The sequence below is a fragment of the Tenebrio molitor genome, chromosome 2 (genome assembly GCF_963966145.1).
Source record: "Tenebrio molitor chromosome 2, icTenMoli1.1, whole genome shotgun sequence".
NCBI classification, from domain to species: domain Eukaryota; kingdom Metazoa; phylum Arthropoda; class Insecta; order Coleoptera; family Tenebrionidae; genus Tenebrio; species Tenebrio molitor.
In genome coordinates, this window is record NC_091047.1 from 12068729 (window position 1) to 12079747 (window position 11019).

General features: G+C 35.1%; 1 long non-coding RNA gene across 1 annotated transcript; it reads right to left on the reverse strand.

Annotated features, from left to right (window-relative positions):
• Window positions 1-1271: 1271 nt before the first annotated feature.
• On the reverse strand, window positions 1272-9284 carry LOC138123089 (uncharacterized). The gene is made up of 2 exons (XR_011156708.1): window positions 8598-9284; window positions 1272-3387 (listed from the first exon to the last, which is right to left on the reverse strand). It is a non-coding gene; the product is annotated as an uncharacterized lncRNA (long non-coding RNA).
• Window positions 9285-11019: the final 1735 nt, after the last annotated feature.

Below are 11019 nucleotides of genomic sequence, written 5' to 3' on the forward strand. Positions count from 1 at the left end.
CCGCCGTCGTTTCACGCCGCCATAAAAATACACTCTCCTGCATGTGCAGGAGGTAAGAATAATGATCCGTTTATTAGTTTTGTGTGGAGACCGCATCGCAAACATCTGTCCCGACGCGTTGCCACGTCATATTTTCCACTTACGATACGACCTCCTCATTAAATTTACTGCCGCCCCCTAAACTTGACATATTTTTTTATATCAATGTCAGAAATTCGGTCATATAGACGTCCATTTAAACATGATATATGGCTCCATTTCTTGTTTCATATCTTATTTGATAATAATTCCGAGATGGAGCTTTCGGAATGGAAACGGCTCGACTTCGCTTCATTATCTCTTTTATGTCAGTGTAAATTTGAAATTTTGTATCTGTAAGCCAGCTGATGGGACATTTGAAAAATGATAAGGACCGTATTGGATTTCATTAAAATTGTTAAGGAGACGACGTCCTGCCCTCTGAATACGATACTCTCGTTATTAATTTATTTTCTCTTTTTACGATGTAATTTTATAGCCTTGTTATTGCTGAGCGGCGTAGATCCGACTAATAGATTAACCCTTATATTGTAAGCCAAAAGCATAATTTATGCTTTTGCCGGAATAAGAAATCTTCCGCAACAAAAGCCGACATTCTTCAAAAACTTGGAGAACACACAAAAACGCCAGACGAAAGACCGCTCGTGCCAAAAAATTAATTACAGAAATGAGCTTCGCCTTCTACACGTCCCATATTGTGTACACATCCCAACAAAAAAATTCAATATATTCCATTAAAAATATCGAGCTTCATAAATTGTAAATTCTTTTTGTAAAAACCCGTTCTTTAATGTGATTGCTGCTCGTATCCGGCCGAATGTTTACTCATGCATGATTATTATACTCGTGTATTTTTAATTACACGGTGTATAAGCTCTAATGATAATGAACAAGGAAACCAGGTATTTAACCTGTCAGAAGGCATAAGACTCTGACGCCATTATTAAGCGCCTTTTAATAATAAAGCCTTTCGAAAAAATGAGATCTGTTTGGAAGTCATGTCGCTCGCGTTGTCAAGTATGGATCGTCGCTTTTATCTCCCAACAGCATCATTTTTAATGACGGCTATTGATAAGCAGGTCGAGGGAATTAATAATGGAACGAATTCGGCCGTTACGGGCCTGATTTTTATTAAAGCTCGGCATGCAACCAATAATTTCCAGCTGAGCTTGGTCGAGTGGATACGGCGGCCTCGGTCTCTGCAAATTATATTTTCTTGTTAAATAAACAAGTTTTAAAAAAAGAACTTTATTTACAGACACAACGGCGGTACAACGACTAATAACAACTGATTACAACTGATTATCAATCTTGCTCTTACAGACATATATATAGGTTTTTCTTGTTTTGAAACTAATTGAAAACAGTGTTAATGTGACAGGGTTAAATATCTATAATTTGATAAGAATATGAATGATGGGCTCACAAATCTAGCTATGATATTTGGAAATAGTGGATAACATTGTATTCTTACTATAATTCGGTTAAAGAACTCTAACTGTAATGAGTAAGTGACATTATAATTGCTTAAATAGCGGGGTCAGATATCTAACTGAAATTATATTTTTACTGTTTATGAAATAATGCGGTTAAAGAACTTATTCTGGAATAAACAAGTACATTATATAAAATTGGTGAGGTCAGATATCTAACTCCTCCCTCCTTAAGTTCGAAAATAAAATTGGTTTATTTTCGATTTTTTCTTCTGGACTTGGGTTCTCCGGGGTTGAATTTGTGGTTTTCTTGTAGCAGCGATTTTTCAATTTCCAGAGTAGTAAACAGCACACGGCAAGGGTCAGGACAACAAGTATGCTGATGTAGACGGGGTGGCTTTGGTGATACTCTACAATTCGAGGGGTGTGGATTGATGAGGCTTCCTTTTTCAGTTGGGAAATGTCGTCTAAATCGATGTGACGTAGGTTCAGGTGTTCGATAGTAGGGTGGTTTTCAACTTCTTCTGTTCTAACTTCCGGGAGTATGAAGGGTTCACCTAGTATGGAGTTTTCCTCATTGATGTAGGTGGATTCCTTGTTTTTGATTTTACAGTGGTGAGGGATTTTGATAACACTGGGTTTTTCTATGATGAAGTAGCCGTTACTTTCACAAGATTTTTCAAGTTTGGATATAGTTGTTCCTGGGATGACTAAAACACAGTTATGACTCAGTCTTTTAGTGATCGTATGAGGTGTGTGGATTGGTGTTAGGGAACATTTCTTCTTCTTCACGTTCAGGATTAGTGATATGACGCAATCTTCTCCGTTGGGGTTTAGTTTGTCTGGACAGATGTAGAGGTCTTCTATGGCACCACATGGCTCGTCTTCATATTGATGGTTTAGCGAGCTGAGCATTAGGAATGGTTGTTCGGGTATTATGGTTAGGTTGTTTTGAGGAATTGGGTATAGGTGGTAATAGTCGAAGTTGTCGGAATTGAAGATAGGCATGATTATTGCGAAAATAATTTTATCTTTAATAAAGGAAGCTCTTAGATCAATCAATTGGTAGTATGAAAGGATGTTTTGGAAAAATGGTATTTTATCGATTTTATAGAGGTTGGTTAATGTATTTAAAATATGTTTTATGTCAGAGACGGAAATGATGGAATTGTGTACAGTATTTAATTTTGCAAATGTAACAGCATTTTCTAAGTTGTCCAATAGTGTTATTAAATTTTGTGAGTTTAAAATGATCTGATCTAGGGTATTCTGTGCTCTGAGAAAACTTGAAATATCATCAAAAGATTTAATGAGATTATGTTCGAAGTAATTCAGTCTGGATTCTATTAATTTTTGATTATTGTTGAGTGTGGTAATTGTATGATTGTAATGATCGATTAAGTGTTGAGTCAAAGAAATTTGCATTTGCATTTGTTCATTTATAGATTTTTGATTACGTGAAAGGGTATCGATTGCTTTTTCGAAATTGGTTGCGTCTTCCGAATCTAATGTACCAAAAAGAAATTTTGACGTTTTTCCTACGAAGTCTATTAGTCCTCTTTTAGTTCTAATATGTGGGGCGAGATTTTTTAATTTATTGTCCGCTTGTTTAATTAGAAAATGAGCGTGTGTCAGTAAGTTGTTTAATATATTTCGATAGGTGACTCTAGAACTAAACGTTGTGTAATTACTTAAAGTATTATTGATTATGTTATAATATGTAATCGTATTATCTAATAGTTTAACTAAGGGGGCTAATTCTACATAGTGGATGAAGGTGTGTTTAGATTCTATTATTTTTCCTTTTCCTAAGTGGAATGGGAGGATTTGCGAAGGGATCGGGGTTACTTGGATGTCTTCTGCTTGTACCACTAGGTACGCAAGCGAGATGATGAAAATGTGTTTAGCGATCATCCTGTAAAAGAGAACCAGTGCTAAATTTTCTTGGTTCTTTGACTGTTGCTTTATGATAGGTACCTTGACGAGTTTTTAATTTTTTATCATTATTAGCAAGAATTTTACTGGAAATGAATTTAGGTTTAGCTTTGTTTCTTTCTTTAGTGCTAATATAAGCTGAATGTCCGGGTATAAATGTTTTAGGTTCTTCTCTAGTTGCGTTTAGTTTATCGACTATTTGTTCCTTTTTTGTTTGTGTTTTCTCTTTTATGTCAGCGTATAATGTTTGAACTTTTTCCTTATGTTGTTGGATATAATTACTGATGATTTTGGTATCTGTCATTTCAAAAGGGTCGTCTGAGTTAATGTGTCCTTTAACTATTTCGAAAGGGGTGTAGTTTGTTACTGAGTGAATCGCGTTATTGTATCCGATGATGGCATAACTGATTAAGGTTTCGATACTATCGCGAGGTTTTTCTAATTTGAGACATCTGATTTCTTCGGCGAGTGTCGAATGGAATCTTTCTACGGGAGAATTACTGTTTGAGTTCTTTGGGGTTGTATAATGAAGTTCTATTTTGTGAAGTTTACAAAAGTCGCTTAGAACATTATTTTTAAATTCTCCACCGCAATCTGTGGTAATTTTTTGGGGTAGACCATGGTGTGAAATGAAGGTTAATAGACTATTTAATATGTTAATTGGATTCAGCGAAGTGATACAATATGCTTGTCCATATCTCGAAAATGAGTCGAGGATGGTCAAAAATGAATGATTGAGGATTTTAAATGTGTCCATGTGTATGTGTTCGAATGGCTTGCTAGATGTCGGTGTTAAATTGAATTTTATTACAGGTGGGTTTCTTTCATATTTAGCGGTTTGGCATATTTCACAATTATTAACGTACGCTGTTATATCTTTTATCATGTTTGGCCAATAGTAGTTTCTCTGAAGGGAATTGGTCATTTCGTTAATACCTTTGTGACATGTCTTGCTTTCATGATGATATTTTAATTTTTCTTTTTGATCTTCCAGGTTTACGAGGTCTTGTAAGATGATGTTACTCTTGATGAATTTAAAGGCTGTATTTTTGAAATACATTTGGACTGTTTTTATAAATCTTGGCTCAATTTCAGGACTTTTGAAGAATAAACAATGGGTTTGTTTGGGATCGAGGTTAGTTTTTAGTATGTTCACGGTGTTGGTTTCAAAATTTGTTAGAGGTATTGAAGCAGTTATTTTGGTTTTATCAAAAGCTTTTGTGATTTTAATGTTTGGTTTTAGTGCGTCTTTATTACAGTGGATTATAATTTGGCTTTTAAAGTAATTTACAGGTTTATTTGTTATTGGGATTTCAAGAACGGGGTTTTCAATGGAGGTGTGTATTGTTTCGTTATCATCATAATCGGGTGGTTTAATTTGGATATCGGATATGATATTAATTTTTTGTTTGCTTTTTAATTTGGAGGTTAGTTCTTTTAGTGAGGGGCAATCGAGAGTGGGTTTCGGATCAGGATTAGTTAAATATTTGTCAATGGTTTCTGAAATGTCGCCTTCATTTCCGATTGTGGAAAATCTATCATCGTCCTTTTCTAATGCATGTATTTCTATTCGCGACAAGGCATCAGCGTTGGTATTTTGTTTTCCTTTTTTATAAACGATGTTATAATTAAATTCTTCTAATTTGAGTCTCCATCTCACGAGTCGTGAACTAGGTTCTTTCAAGTTGAAAAGCCACTGCAGGGGTTTATGATCAGTCACTATCGTAAACTTATTGCCAAATAGGTATGGTCTGAAATATTTGGTACTCCATACAATCGCTAAAAGTTCTTTTTCGATTGTACTGTAATTGCATTCAGCTGTGTTTAGGGTTCTGGATGCGTATGCAATTGGTAAATCTTTGCCAATTTCTCCTTGACTTAGAATTGCACCTATCGCGAACTGGGAAGCGTCTGTAGTCAGTATGAATGGTTTGGAAAAATCTGGATATTGCAATATTGGTTCATTGCTTAAAATGTTTTTACAATATTCGAAGGCGCGGCAAAATTCTGTTGTATGTAAAATTTTCTCACCTTTTTTCAGGCATTTTGTAAATGGTTTTGTAATTTTCGCAAAGTTTTTGATAAATCGTCTGTAATATCCGAGTAAGCCTAGAAAGGACTTTATGTCTTTTACGGTTTTTGGTATGGGAAATTTCTTGATGGCTTCTATCTTTTTTGGGTTAGGTTTTATTCCGTCAGGTGTTATGACATGTCCTAAAAATTCTACTTCTTTACGAAGAAATTCTGACTTATCAAGCTGGATTTTAAATCTGCATTTGCGAAGTTTTTCAAAAACTAATCGTAGATTCGATGTGTGCTCTTGAAGAGAGGTCGAGAAAATGATTATGTCGTCCATGTATACGAAACAGACTTTGCCTTGCAAATCTTTTAAAACATTGTCCATGACGCGTTGAAATGTGGCTGGGGCGTTTTTTAATCCAAAGGGCATTCTAACGTATTCGTAGTGTCCATTTTCGACATTAAAGGCAGTTTTGGGTATGGACTCAGGATCCATTTCAATTTGGTGAAATCCTGACGCAAGGTCGAGTGTTGTAAAATATTGGCATTTGCCTAGTTTATCTAGTATATCGTTGATGTTCGGTAGAGGGTAACGGTCGTCTATTGTCTTTTCATTAATTTTCCTATAATCAACAACGATACGCCATTTTGTCTTGCCGCTAGCATCCATTTTTTTTGGGACGATCCATATTGGGGAGCTCCATGGACTTTGTGAAGGTCTAATTATACCGTTTTCTAGCATTTGCTCTATTTGTTTTGCAACTTCTGCTTTATGGACGAATGGGTATCTATATGATTTTGTGTGGACTGGAATTTCGTCTGTCGTTTTGATTGTGTGTTTAACTTGATTAGTAAAAGTCAATGTTTTATCGTCGCTGTGGAATATATCTTTGAATTCGTGGCATAGGGACAAAATTGCTTTTTTTTCTTCGTCATTTAAATGATCTGTTCTTATGAGATTTTGTATGTCTGGGCTATGTTTGATGTTCTTTGATTTCGTTAAAAAGGAATCAAGGTGAAAAAAGTCGAAATGTTGTTGTTGTGATGTCGGAAAACTTATGACATTTATCGGTGATTCTAATGTTAAGGTAATTCTATTGTTTGTGTTGTTGTGTACTTCCGTATTGGCAAAACCGTTGTCGGCTGTTGTTAATGTTTCTGGTACGTATAAGGCTTTTATTTTTTGTTCGGGAATTATGACGTCTCCTTTTAGGCAATTCACCGGTAGTTTAATTTTCATTACTTCGTGTGCATCGACACTAAAGGTAAACGATTTTTCGTGCGTTTGTCGAAAGAAAAGGGGTATGATTAAAGAATCGCTGATTAGTCGGTTATGTGTTAAATCTATTGATAATTTTAATTTTAATAGGTCTCGGAGGCCAATAATACCGTCGAAAAAATCGTGAAAGTCGTAAAGGAGGAATTTAAAGTTGTCATCTGAACAAAATTCTGAAAATGCGGGGATGTCGGCTTTATATTTAAGTTCCTTTTCACCTGTTGCCGTTTTAATTTTGGAATTTTCGTGGTAAATTGAAGAAGGGAAATAAGTTTCTGCGACAGATGGTCTTATTATTGAAATGAAACAGCCTGTGTCTATTAGTAATTTTAATGGTGGGTTTTGAATTTTGATATACGGTAGTGAGTTGCAAGTGGACACGTTGTTAATTTCGCATGTTATGTTGTTTGGTAAAATGGGCTGGCGTTTGGAAAATTTTGCTCATCGTGTATTTGTTGTTCGTAATGATAAGGTGGTTCGGGAATTTGTTGATCTTCGGTATTAATGTTTTCTTCGTAAATTGTGTGTTCGGGGTAATTATTGAGATTTGAATTGTCCTGGTAGTCGTCTTGGAAATCGTCACCGTCAAATTCAAAAGGATGTGGACTCTGTTGGGCTTGGTCGTTTTCGATGTTATGGAGTTCTTCTGATACGAAATTTTTGGGTCCATTATTAGGTCGGAAATAATTGTTATTCGGATTATATGGGTATGAATGTTTAACCGTGGGATTTCGAGAGGTAGTGGACATCGGTTCAGGTTTACCGGTTGGTTGTTGGCCTGTAGGACGAAATACATTTTTTGGCTTACCGAAAACTTGATTATTAGTGAAAAATTTCTGTTGTGGGGGGTTGCGAGAAGGTGTTATGTTAATTGTTTGCCTAGGGAATTGCGGTTGAGTGAATTGTGCAGGTTGTCTATGAAATTGTCGTGAATTCAGGTATGATTCGTTGTTAGTTGCGTGAGGTGAAAATGATGTTGGGTACGATGTATGTATGTTCGATGGTATGGTCGTTTGTTTTTGATGTGTTTTTGTTGAAAATGAGGTGGGTGGTCGTTGATGGTGTAAAAATGATGCGAAATTTTGCGTATATCTGAAGTTTTCCTCTTCAGTCACGTACGCCATTGCTTGTTCTAGGGTGTCGGGATTTCGTAATCGGATAATATTTTGTAGTTGTGGCTGTAGTCCGCGAATAAATGTTTTGAGAGCTAATTTGTTGTATTGGTTGCTGTAAACTCTCTTTGTATTGATACACATTTCGGTTACACTGACGCTACCTAATTTCGACTCAAGTTTACTTCTAACGATTTGAATACGTTTTCCGAATTCTAAAGGTGGTTCGTTTTTAAACGGAAATAAGGTAAGTAAGTCTTGTTCCAGGCAATCCAAATTTCTTTGGTCACCAAAACTCAGGCGTAATGCATTTTTTAATAAATCCCAAGTATTTAAATCTGTTTTAGTGCCGATCAAGATTAGAGCTCGACCAGTCAGTTTACTAATTACTACTCTCAACAAATAAGCGTTAACGTCGTTTGCCAAAGTGCCAAAAGTTGTGAATAAGTAGTCGCATGAGTTAATGAAGACTTCTAATGTATTAACGTTTCCATCATATGTGGGAATCGTGTCTACGTATAATTTTAATAAGCTGAGGTTGGTTGAATTGTTTACAACTTGATTAGGATCAATATTTTGAGGTGTGGGAGTCATTTTGATTTGTTTTTTTTTTCTTGAATTTGTCGATTAATTGATCTAAGTTAATACTACGAAAATGTAGTTCGTGAAATTATTATTTTAATTATATTTTTCTTTTGAAGAAAATTAAAAATTCAAAATGTTCATTCAACTCCGATGCAGAGAGTTAAAGGAAGGAAAAGAAAAATTGGAGCTCAGACTCACCTAGTGCAGGGTTGCGTCTGTTTCTGGAGGTTGTCTCTCGATGGATTCTCCGGAAGTTGACTCCAACTTGTCGCCGATTAATCGTTGAACCTCGAAATCTTGGTACGATACAGGATTTGCGTTGTGGGTCTGCTGTAGGTTCTTCGAGATAACACTTAAGGAATTGAAATTCCAAATCGCGGAAACTTGCACGATGCAGGATTTTATTAGCGATCGCGTTATCCTACCGACTGCGCCAATTATATTTTCTTGTTAAATAAACAAGTTTTAAAAAAAGAACTTTATTTACAGACACAACGGCGGTACAACGACTAATAACAACTGATTACAACTGATTATCAATCTTGCTCTTACAGACATATATATAGGTTTTTCTTGTTTTGAAACTAATTGAAAACAGTGTTAATGTGACAGGGTTAAATATCTATAATTTGATAAGAATATGAATGATGGGCTCACAAATCTAGCTATGATATTTGGAAATAGTGGATAACATTGTATTCTTACTATAATTCGGTTAAAGAACTCTAACTGTAATGAGTAAGTGACATTATAATTGCTTAAATAGCGGGGTCAGATATCTAACTGAAATTATATTTTTACTGTTTATGAAATAATGCGGTTAAAGAACTTATTCTGGAATAAACAAGTACATTATATAAAATTGGTGAGGTCAGATATCTAACTTGCAGACCGACAAGTCATTTATACTCCGTTATTGACAGAAACAATATTTTCCAATTTAGATCATTTTCAGTATGATCGATTTCGGTCGGTTCGTCACGCTTGGGAACCATGTGCTTCTTCTTAACGAGATTCGTCACCTTTTTTCATCTCAGTAATTGCTCTGTTTATTTTGTCGGTCTCAACGGACTGAGAACGGTTCCGACAAATACCGAACCGGGGAGATAATCGCTAGAAAAGAACCGAGTTAAATTTTTTCATTTAATTTAGTTGCAATTCTTTGAATTGTCTGGCAGCAGCTGATATTTTTTCTGTTTTGAAATTCCCAATTAGATTTATTTTATGCTCTTCTTTTCTGTCACTGGAACTATTTTAATGTTTCCCTCCAGTTTTATTGTTGTAAATTATTTTCTATTATAGACTATTATTATTACATATTATATTTTAAAGAATGGAACAGAGGTTTACACATTTACAAATTGAAATAATTTTTTTTCTCTACACAAACAGTTAATTTTTTCACAGTTTGCAATTGCAACTATCGAGGAATTACTGACTTTAGTTTCTAAGTATGCAACAATTATTGTTGCAGACCAATAATGTAGGTAAGTGAATTTTGTGATGTTCTAAGCACAACATTATGCATGTAACTTACAGATTACCATTTAGCGTTTATGTTTTTACCAATAATAATAAAATACTTTTTCAAAATTTGTTGCTGAGACTCGAAATAGGTCTTCTAAGTGTGTCCAGATATGAGGAACAAGCACAAATAACCACGAACAAGTGGAGGAACGGAAGTTGGGGGTGTGCAGATAAGCATGAACGAGCACGAGCAAGGATGAAAGACCATAAATATTGTAAACAGCGATCAACTACTTTCGGTATCTACATCAACCAATTTTTATTGTTTTATTTTATATTTGTAAACGTACTCGTATAGCTGATACAGTTCTAATAAACTTTTAGAAAATGCTGTTTGGTTTTTACTAGAATAAATAAGGAAACGTTAACATGTTGCAGGAGCTAAGCAGTCTAGCACTGAAACAGTAAAAAGAAATCATGCAAAAAGCAAATGTGTAGATGCACATATTTATACTGAACAAAGACGAAATAAAATAACAATTTAGAATAACAAATTAAAAACGTGTCTAATTAAAACATTATTCAATAATAAGTGGGTTCTTATGCACTCATTTACCTTACAAGGAATGTTCAATCAATGGCGTCTTCGGAAGTGTTATCCTAGGCTTCGTGAATTAGTAAAAGTCAGACAGGGCAGCATAGAAATGATCTGTATGACCGAAAAAGCTCTGCGATAATTTTTCCCAGTTAGTAATTTCGAATCTGTCAATAGTGGAAAACCTATTTCTCAGAGTTGAAACTTTTACAGGAAAACCTTCACGTGTTGTGGTTCGCCGAGGGCCACCATATGTGGGAAGTCGGCGATGGAGCCCTTCTTCAGACCACCTGGGCTAACACTGACACACTCTTGAAACACTACGGCCTCTTTCACACTCATTTAGCTAACGATAATTAACCTGTCTACGCCGTCTTAGCATTTTTCAACACTTTAGAAACACAAGAGTTTTGAAAAATCTAATTTTAATGAAATCTGATAACCTTCTAGATGTTCGGATTTTTATGTAAAATATATGTATATTGAATGTGTTAGTTGTTCTTGACAGTATTTGTTGATCACCAACATATGTGCACAGTACCAGTCTAAGAAAGAAGA